This window comes from Rhagoletis zephyria, unplaced genomic scaffold, assembly GCF_001687245.7.
Source record: "Rhagoletis zephyria isolate East Lansing unplaced genomic scaffold, Rhagoletis_zephyria_1.1 Rzeph_scaffold_09274, whole genome shotgun sequence".
Classification (NCBI taxonomy): Eukaryota; Metazoa; Arthropoda; class Insecta; order Diptera; family Tephritidae; genus Rhagoletis; species Rhagoletis zephyria.
The window spans coordinates 1,293-14,847 of NW_016166353.1; the positions used below are offsets into that span (position 1 = coordinate 1,293).

At 34.5% G+C, this 13,555-nt stretch overlaps 1 long non-coding RNA gene across 1 annotated transcript; it reads left to right on the top strand.

Annotated features, from left to right (window-relative positions):
- The first annotated feature begins 837 nt into the window (after positions 1–837).
- LOC108375660 (uncharacterized) lies at positions 838–13,026 on the top strand. Its single transcript, XR_001849192.1, has 4 exons — positions 838–849; positions 7,504–7,512; positions 7,807–7,809; positions 12,912–13,026. It is a non-coding gene; the product is annotated as an uncharacterized LOC108375660 (long non-coding RNA).
- The last annotated feature ends 529 nt before the right edge of the window (positions 13,027–13,555 follow it).

Genomic DNA, 13,555 nt, shown 5'->3' on the forward strand with positions numbered 1-13,555 from the left:
GTTGCCCCAAAACATGCATACTATATGTATGAACACTAGGGTGGTCTAAAAACAGTAAAATCGGAATCGTAATGCTCTCACCCTCTAGGATTGTTCCATATCGAAAAAAGTATACCCCTATTTTTAATTTTGAAATCAAAAAGCATTTAGAGGTCGCTCAAAGCGCTCAAAGCGCTCAAAGTTTTCCATGTATTTTTATATGGGGAAAAAGTAACTTTTCGTAGAAATTCGGTATAGAACAATCCTAGGGGTGAGAGCATTAAAATTCCGACTTTACAAGCATTTTTGCACCACCCTAATGCACACTCATATCTATGCACGAGTATGTATGTATAATCTTATAGCCTCGTCATGCGTGTACGCTCTAATCCAAACTTTTATTTGCATAAAATTAAATTCCCGGCAATTGCACTTAATTCGGCAAACAGGCGGCGCGCATATGTACGCATGATTACCTACGTACTATGTATGTATGTATGCATCTACAACCATACATTTAAATGTGTATGCATGTATTTATGTATGTTTATACCGGAGTAAGTAATACATATGTATGCACGCATATAAATATAAATGTTTATGTGGAGAGAAAATGTTAATTAGATGGGCCAGTGGGCAAGTACCATTTTCTTTTTTCAAAACAAGGCAGGAAGTTAAGTAGCAGTACAAAGGATGTACATACATAGGCACTACTGTACGTACATACATGTATGTTGAACGCTTAGGAAATACATAAAGTAAATATTTGATGTGTATTCATTCCTACATAGTACATATACATATATAATTTCTATTCCTGAAAACTGCTCGGTCACAATAAATAAGTAAGATCGAAGGATGGACAGCTGGGTAGGAGATGTCGGGAGGATTCCTCCTTATCACCCTCCCTACAGCTGCTGAAGTAGGGACTTGAGGTAATGTACTTAAACCTTAAAGCATGAATTCCGATAGGACAATGACCGATTCGAGCTGGCACTAGTAAAGACAAATGTGACTTGCTCAGTGTTAAGAGCTCCCTTGTCTGATACCGGTCAACGTGTGGTCATCTTCCATTCCAGGTTTTTCGATCAGCACACCTACCACAGGTGGTAAGAAATAAGTGGTATTTGCCTCAGCCTACCTTCCGGAGGACAGTTGCGAAGTGTCCACAAGGGAAGTAATAGCCCTAGAGGAGTACTGCAAGAAAAAATGTCTGAAATTAGTGCTGGCTGTGATTTCAACGCCCATCATCAAGTGAGGGCAGTTCAGACACTAGTCGCAAAGGTTAGTTATTTCTTCAATATATTATTAAGAACAAATGTATATTCTTAACTGGGGTAATGAGCCGAGATTTACAAACGCTATCAGAACTGTCACGTATATAATGAGGTGTCTATGTCAGATCATAAGCACATTAGGTTTGATATATGTAAGTACCCCAAAATAAACTAGCAAGATTTATAGGAATCTCAGGAAAACAAACTGCAAACTCTTTCGCCTGCAGTTAGAATAGGAGGGGAACTTGTATGTGACGGATATTTTATCCACGTATAACCTGGAAGTAAAATTCGCTATAATCCAGAATACTCTCTCATCACCCTTCGAACCAAGCTGCCCAAGAAGAATAAGAAATCTCAAAAGAACGTTCCTTGGTGGAACAATAATCTTAAACTTCGTCGAAAGGCTAAGAAACTTTTCAACAGAGCCAAACTGACTGGTGACTAGTTAACCTACAGATCAGCCCTAACTGCGTACAGCTGTGAGTTCACGAGATCCAAGGCCAAAGTGCTAACATGAACACTGTCAAAGCAGTGTGACTGAAGAAAAATTGTTACCAGTGTAAGGTTGCGGTGGGCTACTTCAACGTCTAGTGCCTACAAATTCCTCGGTCCAGATGTTATTTACTCATAACTGCTACATCAGGCCATGGGGTTCGTATCTGACACATTAGCTTCCCTCAAGGGGGGTTCTTTCTCCCCTATTATGGACACTGGTTGTAAACGAACTTTTAGAAAGACTTAAAATGCGTATGGCAAACTTTGGGGAATATCGCCGAAACTAAAGTATTGGTCATTCAATACAGTGATACAACTGATTGTCACCTATGCGGCACTGGCCTGGTGGCCAAAGGCTAAGCAAGAAACCTCATACGTCACTCTGAGTAAGCACCACCGCCTGGATTGTGTGGCCATAATGGGGGCCATGCGCACGAGCATAAGGCAACCCATGTTTGCAACAGAAATATATGCCTGTTCCATTATTTCTTGAGAAAAGGGTGAGGAAACAGGCTATTACGGGCTCTGAAGTATCAGGTGTCAAAATTCTTTGGACACACATACAAAATAATGGCTATTTTTTCTTTACCGTTTTCTTGAGAGCTACATACTGGCCTTTATAGAAAAAGAGGCTTGCTGGAGCGCCCTGAGACTGCCGACTTTAGTCGCCTGAAAAGTGAGAACTTAAGGGATCATTTGGGTGTCCTAAAACAAGTCATAAATGATACCGCTGTAAAACTGACAAACTCAATGCTACCGAAGCTGATCTTTACTAAGATCTATAAGGTAATAACACCTGAAAGGGATACCTATAGAGCGATTGTCGCCATGTTCAATGTGGGAGCTCAAGTTTGGTACACTGATGGTTCCAAACTTGAGAATAGGAACACTGGGACCGGGGTGTATGGACCTAGATTTCAAAAAGAGGTATATTTGGGTATATACCCAACCATATTCCAGGCGAAAATTTTCGCAATTGAAGTCTGACACTGACGAATGTCTTCGCAGAAGGGCTGATGGGACAACAATTAACATCATGTCGGATAGCCAGGATGCGTTAAGAGTAGTAAATACACATATATATCACATATAGAGATAAGAAAAGAAGGCGAGTGTAATCTACCTAAACCATATCTCAAGTAAATCGTTCCCCTTAAATCAACTTAAATTTGACATTTTAAACAGGTAGCAACCCTCCTAAATGTAGTAGGCAGGTGGCAACCCTCCTTTGCAGCCTTTGCAAAAACATTTAGATTGGTATCCATATTTTAGTAATTCATTTAACAAAATTTAATTTAATTTTTAAACAGATGACAGCCCTTTTCTTGTTCTAACTTTGATATACATAAATCTTCTCCTCACCGAGGCGAACACGCAGATATACGAGCTTCCGCAATCGGAACCCGGCAAGATAGCCTGCCGAGGTCAAACTTAACACAACTTTATTTTATATACAGTGACGGGCAAAACTGTAACATGTTGTAACACTTTTTACTTCAGCCATTGCTATCTTTCCAAGTTCTAATGACTTTCATACTTTTGTTGTATATTCTTATTCGATTTTACTGACTTGGATACTAAGTAAGCTGTGCTTTTTAGTTGATTTCGCAAATTCTCGATGAGATTCATGTCCGCGGATTGTGGAGGTCATTTCAAATAAGCAAATTTTTGTTTCTTTGCGAACAAGTGCAGTGTATTTTGGGTGATCTTTTCAGCAGAAACTCTAATTTTTTCGACTACATCTTGCAAATTTTGTTGAAATATGATCAGATACTGTTCCTTACGCATAATGCATACTAACAGACCAACAAAATGTTTTATATAGTATAACTCCAAACTATTATTGACCGACCGCTGTGATTCACAGTTTGCCTTACATGATGCGCATGGACTTCATTTGGGTCTTTGATCCAATACCATGCCAGGTCACCTGATTGATAGCGATTACTTTAGTCTTGTCAGACCAAATAACCTTTGAAACTTAAAAATGTGTTTTTTTATTGCATTCTGAAAGGTCTAACGTATCCCAATAGGCAACAGTCCAGTTTTCGTGCGATACAGCAAAATGCTACCGCACTCGTTGATATACTCAATTTGGCTATTATTCGCCTCGCTATCTACTGATTTGCATTAAAGTTTAATACCTGAAGCACTTCTGTAATGGTGGCTGCATCGCAACTTGCTGCTGAGTTCACAAGATAGCGGACCGTAATATTTTTTGACAGACTCCTTTATCCTTGGGAACACTTTGGGCTATATTTTTTGTCTCAGTCTTAACATTTTCAAGTAGCAAACTTCACAATTTTTTGCCAATTTTCCTGCGGTACCGCCCTTCCACAGTAAATCTATTATTTACATTTATGGCTCCTGTTCAACCATATTATTTTATCTGCAATAAATTACAATACAGACAAAAGAATTTTAGTCAACCTTGTACAGTAAAATAACAGATTTTTAATTTTAATATATAACCAAAAACAACTAAAACTTTTTGGGGCTAAATAGTGCTAGATAATTTTGAAAAGAGGTAAAAAAGGAGCTGGGATATAAATCCCGATTTTCGGAGCTAAATAGAAGAATAAAGAGCTAAATTTAGCTCCATAAGCACCAAAGTGGCAACACTGAACACAACGGGCTTTAACACAATTGCGAAAAATGTACACAGCATTTGTTATTTTCAAATTTCTCTCCTTTTAATGTTTGATAATTTCTTATTTATTTTTTCATCAGAAAAACAAATATATAATATGAGTTATTAATTTATTTGTCAGGAAATATCAGACCTATCGAGAAGTGATGCATATACGGATTATGGAGAATTTTTTTAGCTTTCATTTTCCGTTATTGATATTCAGATTGTTAAATTAGTTCGTAACATATATGTACGTGGTTAAGTGGAAGCACTTTCTGCTTTAAGCTGAATAAAATTAAAATATTCTAAATTACTTAAATTTTCGGAATCAGCAGGCGATTCTACATGGGCAATGGATGGGTGCATTCGCAGAACAAAAAAGAAAAACACTAATTTGTGAAGCAGTGTTATTTGTGTGTAAATTACTTGTGCGTAAATTTCTATGTATGAAATTTATGTTATACATATGTACATACATATGTAAGCACAAAATGTGTGTAAAATATTGAGACATTTATTCAAATTTAGCGGTTGAATTTCAACCGCTGGGCGAACACTAGTTATATTAAATAGGTATAACCATGTACACACATTGTACATATATTATATTTGTAATACATATTTATAATATCCTCCTGCTGGGCTAACGCTTCACTTCAGTCACTATCCGGATTAATTTAATCATACAATACCAGTATTTATTGCAGGTAATAAGCTTAGTTTGAAAGCGTGTACATGCAGTGATAAACCTATTTAATTGCAAATTAGCTAGATTTATTTTGAAAATTAATATGAAATTTACTATGCATACATAAATAATGTTAAAGCATATATGTATTAAATTTTTAGTTTGCATTTAACCAGTGGATATGCTGTTGAGAAATAAAAAAGTTGTGATGGACCAACAATCCGAACTAGTACTTAATACATAAACTATAAATAAAATCACATACACAAGCTCAACGTAATCTCTCACTTGAAATAAACCTATTATAATTATAAGCGAATCGTAACTAATGTTAATGTGTTAAATGCTTCTTATTTTCCTGCGAAAAAAATGTGAATATATGTGCACATGCAAACATATGTATGTATGTACATTAGGGCTGTGCGATTAATTGATTACTCAAAATTTTAATTAATCATAAAGTAAAAAACTCAATTATTCGATTAACTGGAATTTATGATTACTCAAAAGTTCAGTTACTCGAGTAATCAAGATTTTTGATTAACCAAANAAAATGAGTAATCAACATTTCAACTCTTTACATATGTATAAAGTAGTTAAAGCTCCTTGATACTTTGAAAACAACGTTTCGGTTTTCAAAAATTAAAACAAAAAATTGTTTCATATACAGAATGTAAAGAAGGAAATAAGTATTTTCCAAAGCAAACTCTTTTAACGAGCAAAATTATTATTTTTTGAGTGATCATATTTCAAGTAACTCGATTAATCATCGTTTTGAGTAATCAAAATCTTGATTACTCGAGTAACTGATTAACCGAATAATTGATTAACCAACTTGCTCGAGTAATCGAATAATCGCACAGCCCTAATGCACATATATACCCTGCAGGAAATGTATCTAAATATAAGATAACTAGAAGTTGATTAGGAAGGAATTTAAGGTCACGATTACATGTATATTTTCTTTGAGGAATGTAATGTAAATGTTTTGGGTGTAACAGAAAGGGATATCGGGACCTAAAAGATCTCTTGTATCCCTATGAAGGTTCCTTATGAAAGCTAAAAGTCTTAGTCTGGCCAATGCCGGACAATCACACATAATGTGCTCCGACATCTCTTCGTCTTCAAGGCAAAGACAGCAATTCGTCTCTGTGGAAATACCAGTCCGGTGCATGCGAGGGCGCAGGTGATTATGGCTTGTCAAATAGCCAACAAGCAAATTGATTTTGGCTCTGTTCAAAAGTCTTGCCTGTCTAAGGCCGCCACAGCACTTAATGTGTTCCGAGTTTACCAACGATTCTATTTTAATCCTCGAGGAGGACCAGCTGAGTCCGCAAAACGGTTCCGGCCCCACAAGTAAAGACGATAAGCCTTCCCTTGCCAATTCGTCGACGGTCAAATTGAGATTGCTAGTACTTCGGCATGAAAGACCGTTGACCAAGTACCCACTGCAGCAGAAAGTTTGGTGCCAGGTACAAAGACACCCGCTCCTGCTCTGCTCTCCATCTTTTTGTTCCGTCTGTGTACCAGTGTACAAAGCTGGGATCTAGTTCTGGTAAATCATTTGACCAGCCATCTAGGTCTGGAATTTTGACCTAAAATTTTCTTCCAAAGCAGATTCCTTTTGGCATAGCATCGTAGAACTTGCAGATTCCTAGACCTGGTATTTTGCTCAAAATACCTTTGTGTTGTGTCTTGTTTTTAAAAGTACTGTCAGAATTTTTCACTTGCAGTTGCCCAAAGCTGCTGCTTGGACAAAACTGTGAAGTGGAATCCAACCTAGGAGCGAGTCTAAGGCCGCGGTTGGTCACGTTCTCATTTCTCCTGTCAACACGAAACGGTAGTTTTTTGCAACGTTTTTGACTATAGAGGCATAAGTTACAATCGGACGGACTATAGTAGTTCGGTATAGCCATTCTATTAATTTAGAGTATAGACCCCATATTCGACCGAAAAGCCTTCGACAGGCCAACATAGCTCGGGTGGATTTACTAAGAGTTTATTCAAAAGCTACTTAGAACATTTTTTGTTTGTGATGCGTATGCCAAATTTAATTTTTATTTTTTTCCAAACAAAAAACTTTTTTGGAATTTTTGAAAAAAATTATTTTTCGGCGTAATTTTGCAGAACTTAATTTCATTTTCAGGTACTTTTGAGTCTAGAACTATTGAAAAGTTACTTATTTTACTAGTTTTTATTTGCGTTTTTGTGACATCTGGCTTACAAAATTTTTGAAAACAGTTTTTTTTTTTCAAAATATCCGGAACTTTATTTTCCTTTTAAAGAATTGTAGAATCTTTTTCGTCATTCCTTATGCCAACTTCACAGATATTAATGAGCAAAATAAACTTACTTTTGCGCTTCTAAATTTGATTAAGAAATGTAGGTACTTTTAGGGGCTCTTGAATAGCTCAGGTTTAATTATTAAGTTAATTTTTGTTTATCGGAGTCAATGTGAAAACTTAATAAATAAAAAAACGAAATTGGTCTGCCGACTGTTTAAAAAAATTACCTATATTTTTACTATTTACCCTTTGCAAATTCATTATTCTTTTTTTTTCTTAACTTGAAACATTACTTTTTTAACCGACTTCAAAAAAGGAGAAGGCCATCAAATCGTCGGAGCATTTCATTTTATTTATGTATGTATGTTACCGCATTTTTGTTTTTATCGGACCATTGGATCATTAAGAAATTAACGGTACTCCTAAATTTATGTACCAGAATTAAAGTTGGTTTTGTTTTTTGCTTCAAAATTACTTTTTCATATTTTAAAGGATAAAGGAGACTGTAGCGTTTTTCTAAATGACAATTGAGACATTCCCGTATAACAAATTATTTAATTTCTCGCTCAGAAAATACATGTGCTCACAAGTGTGAATTTCAGCAAACAAAGAATGTATAGAAAAGTTCATACCTTCAACGAAAAAAACTAAATTTACTAAAACGCACGTCGAGCTACATATGTATACACAACTAATGTTGAAATAATTAAGAAGCCGCTAGCAAAGTAGGTATGTATATGTAAATATGTATAAAACCAAAAAGAACATAAAATAAAAAATAAATAAAAACCAAGCAGCAAAATTTCAGAAAAGATACCTGTCTTCCTAACCGCCAGCATATATCCGAAAATTAGTAGCATGTTCTGCATTTTATATGCATGTGTCCACACACACTCCTCGTTGTTTAATCATGTATACATAAGTACAAACAATTTTAGTAAACAAATTCGACTGTAGTAATTTCCAGCACAATTTACTGCCCTTCAGCAGTGTGGCACAACATTGGCGCTTTACGACATCAAAGCCACAACATTTGTAACCACTCCAAAAATGCTCCAAAATGTTTCCTTCTAAGTTAAATATGTAACTATGTATGCATGTAAATTAGATTGGTTGGTTCCAGTAATAAAAAAAAAAGATAAGTTGTGGCCATAAAGATTTTCGTCCTTGGTGAGCCCTAAAAATAGACAAAATTAAAAATTTTTCTTAACATTTTTATTTACGTTTCAATTACAAAGTACGTAAAATCGTTAAAAATATATTTTTGAGTACTAACTATCATTTCAAGATCCTTTGGTGCAATGTATCACCTTAGCCAACTGAATGCTTTTAACTCAAATTCTACGCTATTAAATGCAATTTGATTGTTCATAATTTAAAAATTCTAGTGTAAGCGATGATTGGTTTCTTTAGAGGCCTAACAGTCAACAAATCAATTAAAAAGATACAGCGATTTTTTATACATTTATTTACTTTTTGGATCTGCTTATGTTAAACCTAACGATAGGTTTAAGAATTTCAAATCCAATAACAAATATGGCAGCTCAATCGCTTTTAGTTTATTGTTGCTTATCACAGCGAATTTAAATGTCTTTTCGACCGTTTTTAAATGCTGATATCTATACTAGATATTGTCGTCACTCAGGCTGCAAGCAACTTAGGCTGGATAGCTAGTAACTTTTTTTTGTAGTTAATAATGAACTCAAATTAAATATCAAAAGTACTCAACGATCCATAGTCTAATTGAAGGAGGTTTGGTAATTGCAAAAAATTTTTCGCGACCCATTCTAATGTACTCTTATAGAGCATCATACGTATGTATGTAGTGCAAGCGAAATCTCATTAAGTCTGCCTGCCTGCCTGCATAGATGCATGCATGAGAGGACAGGCAAACATATCATACTCCCGAAACTACACCTAATTTACTTAGACGTAAGTATGTCCATAGAAGTACTTATTCTTATATATGTACATATATATAAACATACATATTCATCCATTAATAAGTAAATTTATGGCGTTTATTTTTATGTACTGCTTTTTATATGCTTAGCCTGTTGGAATAAAGATGACAGCAAGAAATATCATCCAATCACAAAACTGCTTGGAAATAAATTACTTTGAAACAAATGCCCGTATCTTCGATTCTCTTGTTACAAGTTTTTATTTAACCTTATGTAAGTATGTGTATATTGTTATTGTTTGTTTGGCTCAAATCTTGAAATCGATTTTTAACCAATTTCTTGTTGCGCCAGAATCTTTATAATTTTTGCACAAAGATTGCAACTTGGATTTATATAGTTTTTGTTAGATAATAAGCAATACTTTTATAAAAAATTAATAAACGTTAAACTAACAAAGGAAAAATGATAAAAACTTGCAAAATTTGTTTCGTAGCACATGAAAAGCAGGAAAATAAATAATTAATCACATTATTTTCTAGATTTTAACACACAGAAATTTTTTTATGTAGTCGGAGCATTCATTTTCTTCTCTTCACTTTTTCATTGTAAGATATATATGCATAAAGAATTTTTGGGTTTTTTCTTAGTTATGGCTTATGGTACAATTATTAGAGGTATTGTCTTTCCAGAGAGTTTTGCTTCATATCGAAATTCGTGTTCGCTTATTTTCATTTTGACGCATTTAAATGTAGATTCTTTCACTTTTAGTTGGTTTTGCTTTTGGGTTTCGCTCAATTTAATCTTTATAATTTTTCAATAAAAAAGAAAAAGACGTTCGAAATAAATTAAGCAATAAAAATTTTTGATTTGTTTACGAAGCAAATGTTTATTAGTCGGCTTTTGCAAATTGAATATGTTCTCTGCAAAAAGGTTATTTGAAAACATACGTGGACATATATGATATATGGTGAATAGAAATATCCCTCTCCTTTACAGTAAACTTTTTAGTGTGGGCAACAATGATGTTATTCAAATAAGGCAGATCGGAATATATGCTCTCTGGGAAGACAATACCTTTAATTATTGTACCATGCTTTTTACTTAAATAATTATTGTAAAAGGAGCTTGTGCTTGTATTTCAAATACTTTATTTGTGACGTATTTGTATGTTATCTTTAAATATTATTTTAAAAGTATTTTTAACATCTCTGCCTAGGACATCGTTATGTCATAAAAGTTCCGTTGTTTCAAGAATAAATTAAGAATTTCAAATACTTTTAGTTATTTAGTAACATTGTAATTGTTTCTAAATTGGTTGCTTTTCCGACAGGGTATTTAAGTATACATTTGCACTCGTGTACTTGTGTTGTTACTATTCATTGCTCTTTAATATTTATTTGTACAATTATAGTACACATGCATGATCTTAAGCGGCGAAATACATGTATGTACATTAGAGTGGTCCAAAATAATAAAGTCGGAATTATAATGCCGGGGTGGCGGCACCGAAAAAGCGAAAAAATATAGTCCTATTTTATTATGTTGAAATCAAAAAATATTCAGGGAGTACTCACAGCGCTCAAATTCATCCATGTATTTTATATGGCAAAAAAAAAACAACTTTGCGTAGAAGAGGTATGGAATTCTTGAAAATCAATATTTATCGATCGGAAAACTATGGTTCTCTTCAGGAGACTCCCGATATTAATATCCAATTGTTCATTTAACCATTCTTTATGATTAAATATTTGTGGCATTACCGAGTTCCAGTTTCGACCAGAAGTGGCTTAAACTGACCCGAAGTCCGTTTTAGGGAATTAGACATACATGCCTAAACTACAGAACTGGATTCTGAAACTTTTTTCTCGGAAGTGTCTTTTCCAACTTCTGAATGTCTTTCGAACTTCAACTCATCCTGGACTTGTAAAATGAGTGAAAATATTTTTNAAAAAAAAAATAATCAAAAAAATAATTGTGAAAGGTTGGACTATACCTTAAAGATGACTGTTTTCTCACGGCCACTGTACGAAGCTTTGAGTAGAGTAACGTACTTTAAGAACTTAAAAATTATCCTGGGTTATCAGGTCTCTAGCAATACGAGATTGCTTGTTGTCTTTCGTGAAGTTCTTCAAATATATCTTAAGCTAAATGCCGAAGTATATTCATGAACAACACGTTTTATTATATACTTAAATTTAAATTCTTAATATTAGTAAGTATTTCTTTATTGCATTCACCCGAATTTCGGGTTCTAATAAATTATCAGTTTAATTTTTTTCTTAACTTACCTTTAGGTTTATGCATCTTAAGCATAAATGGAAAATTTGTTTTTGAAAATCAAAGTGAAATAATTGTAGAAACGAATAACCGGTTTGCTGAGCCACCGAGACGTCTGCTTTTTTAAATAACACAAGTTTGCAATAAAAAATTGTATGCATATTGAACCAAACCTCTATATTCCTATGTTATTCGACGCCCTAGATGCGAATCCGAGGTCTGTTAGCCTTCATAACGTCAGCTTCGAGGAAACGAGAGTTCGAGTGAAAGATCGACCTATATCGGCAGCCAGTTTGAAAACGGCCTAACCCAGAAAAATTTTCAAGAACGCCCTATTTCAGAACTTTATTGAAACAGCCCAAAAATTCGGTTGAAAAATGCCCTATCTTAAATGGAAATATATTGAAAATGTGCTGAGATAGGGCGTTTTTGAATCGAATTCTGAAATAGGTCAAGCTTCCACTCAGATGTCGAATTACATAAAAAAAATTATATCCACTCAAGAACGAACGAACTGCTTTTAAACACAAGTGCGTGTGTTTGTTTTAGATTGTTTTGGATTTTTTCCCCAATTCCTGTTTTTCACTCTCTCAATAGTAATTTTAGAGTAGTTTGCAGTCCTTTACAGCCAATACAGTATACGCCATTTAAAAAAAACTATTTCAAATTTGAATTGCAATCGAACTCTAATTACTGTTCAAGGCCACCGTACCATGATGAGTTGTTCACGGATTGCCTGACGAATATTCCATCAGTTCATTCGTTAGCTGGTTACGCTTCAATTGCACTGGGCGACAGCATATTTTATAATAAACACATACATTTACATGAATAATTAAATAAAACAAAAAAACGTATAAATTGAAAAGAAAAACAAATTCAACCGATAAACGTGCTACATTCCTTTTCATCAAATTGTTTATAAACCATCCGCTCTATGCTTCAAACAAAAACAACATTTGTGGAGTGTTTTCCAACACCGCCACGTTGGCCAGCGTTGAGTGACTTCTTGCCAGTTGATTGCACGCCACCACCATACGACCGCATTCATCCACGTTTGAACCACCAGATGTAAGTTGTGTTTTCGTAATCGCCAGCAAAAAATATCCAGTAACTTGGCAGTAACCAAATTTCGGAGAGTAAGCCAATATTTACTCCCAATGAGAGAAATATGCAAGAAAGTTCGAAAAAGCAAAACCAGCAAGAAGTGGCAAGTCCGACGCAATTTTCTTAGAAAAATAGTATTTCCTATCTTATTATATATTTAAATAGGTTTATTTTGTCAATTGCAGCTGTAAGATCACCACAAACCCTTCTTTTGGTAATGTGAATTGCATTAAGCATCATACCATCAGCTGTTTTTCTTACTAGCAAATAGTTACTAGTAAAAATTTATCCAGTAAAACTCCAATAAAACTTGCAAGCTCAGCTGTCATTTGTGCTCTCTCAATTCTCTCTCTTTTGCAAGAGCAAGTTTTTGCGTACGAAAACGCCATCCAGTAAAAACCAGTAAAATTAGCTAATACTCGATTTTATTGGATAGTGCGTACGCGAACAGGGCTACTGACAAGTTGGCAAGCGCTCTCGCCTGAAGCTGAGCAGTTGGTTAGCATTTGCATGCAGTGGCCAAAATTGATTTCAATCTTAATTAACTTTGTCACATTGACATGTTACTTGATATTTGTTGTTTTTGGGAATACGCTAATTTTTTCTTGTTTTCAATTTTTGTGGCAGCAGCAAGGTTTGTTTTTGTGGTTTATTTGCTGCTGTTGCTATCTCAACAGTTTTTTTTTTTTTTAGCTGTTATTGCTGACATTCGTAGTAACTTTGTTTACACAGACTCATGTGTAAATACATACATACAAATATGAGATTATTTTTGAATATGTGTGCGTGCGATTTAATGTCTGCGTTGAATGGCCCTTATTCATTTGAATTTCACTATGAAATTGTCTGCGTTTATAAATGAATAAGTTTGCAAATTATTAATCACTTTTAGACCATTGGAAATTTCA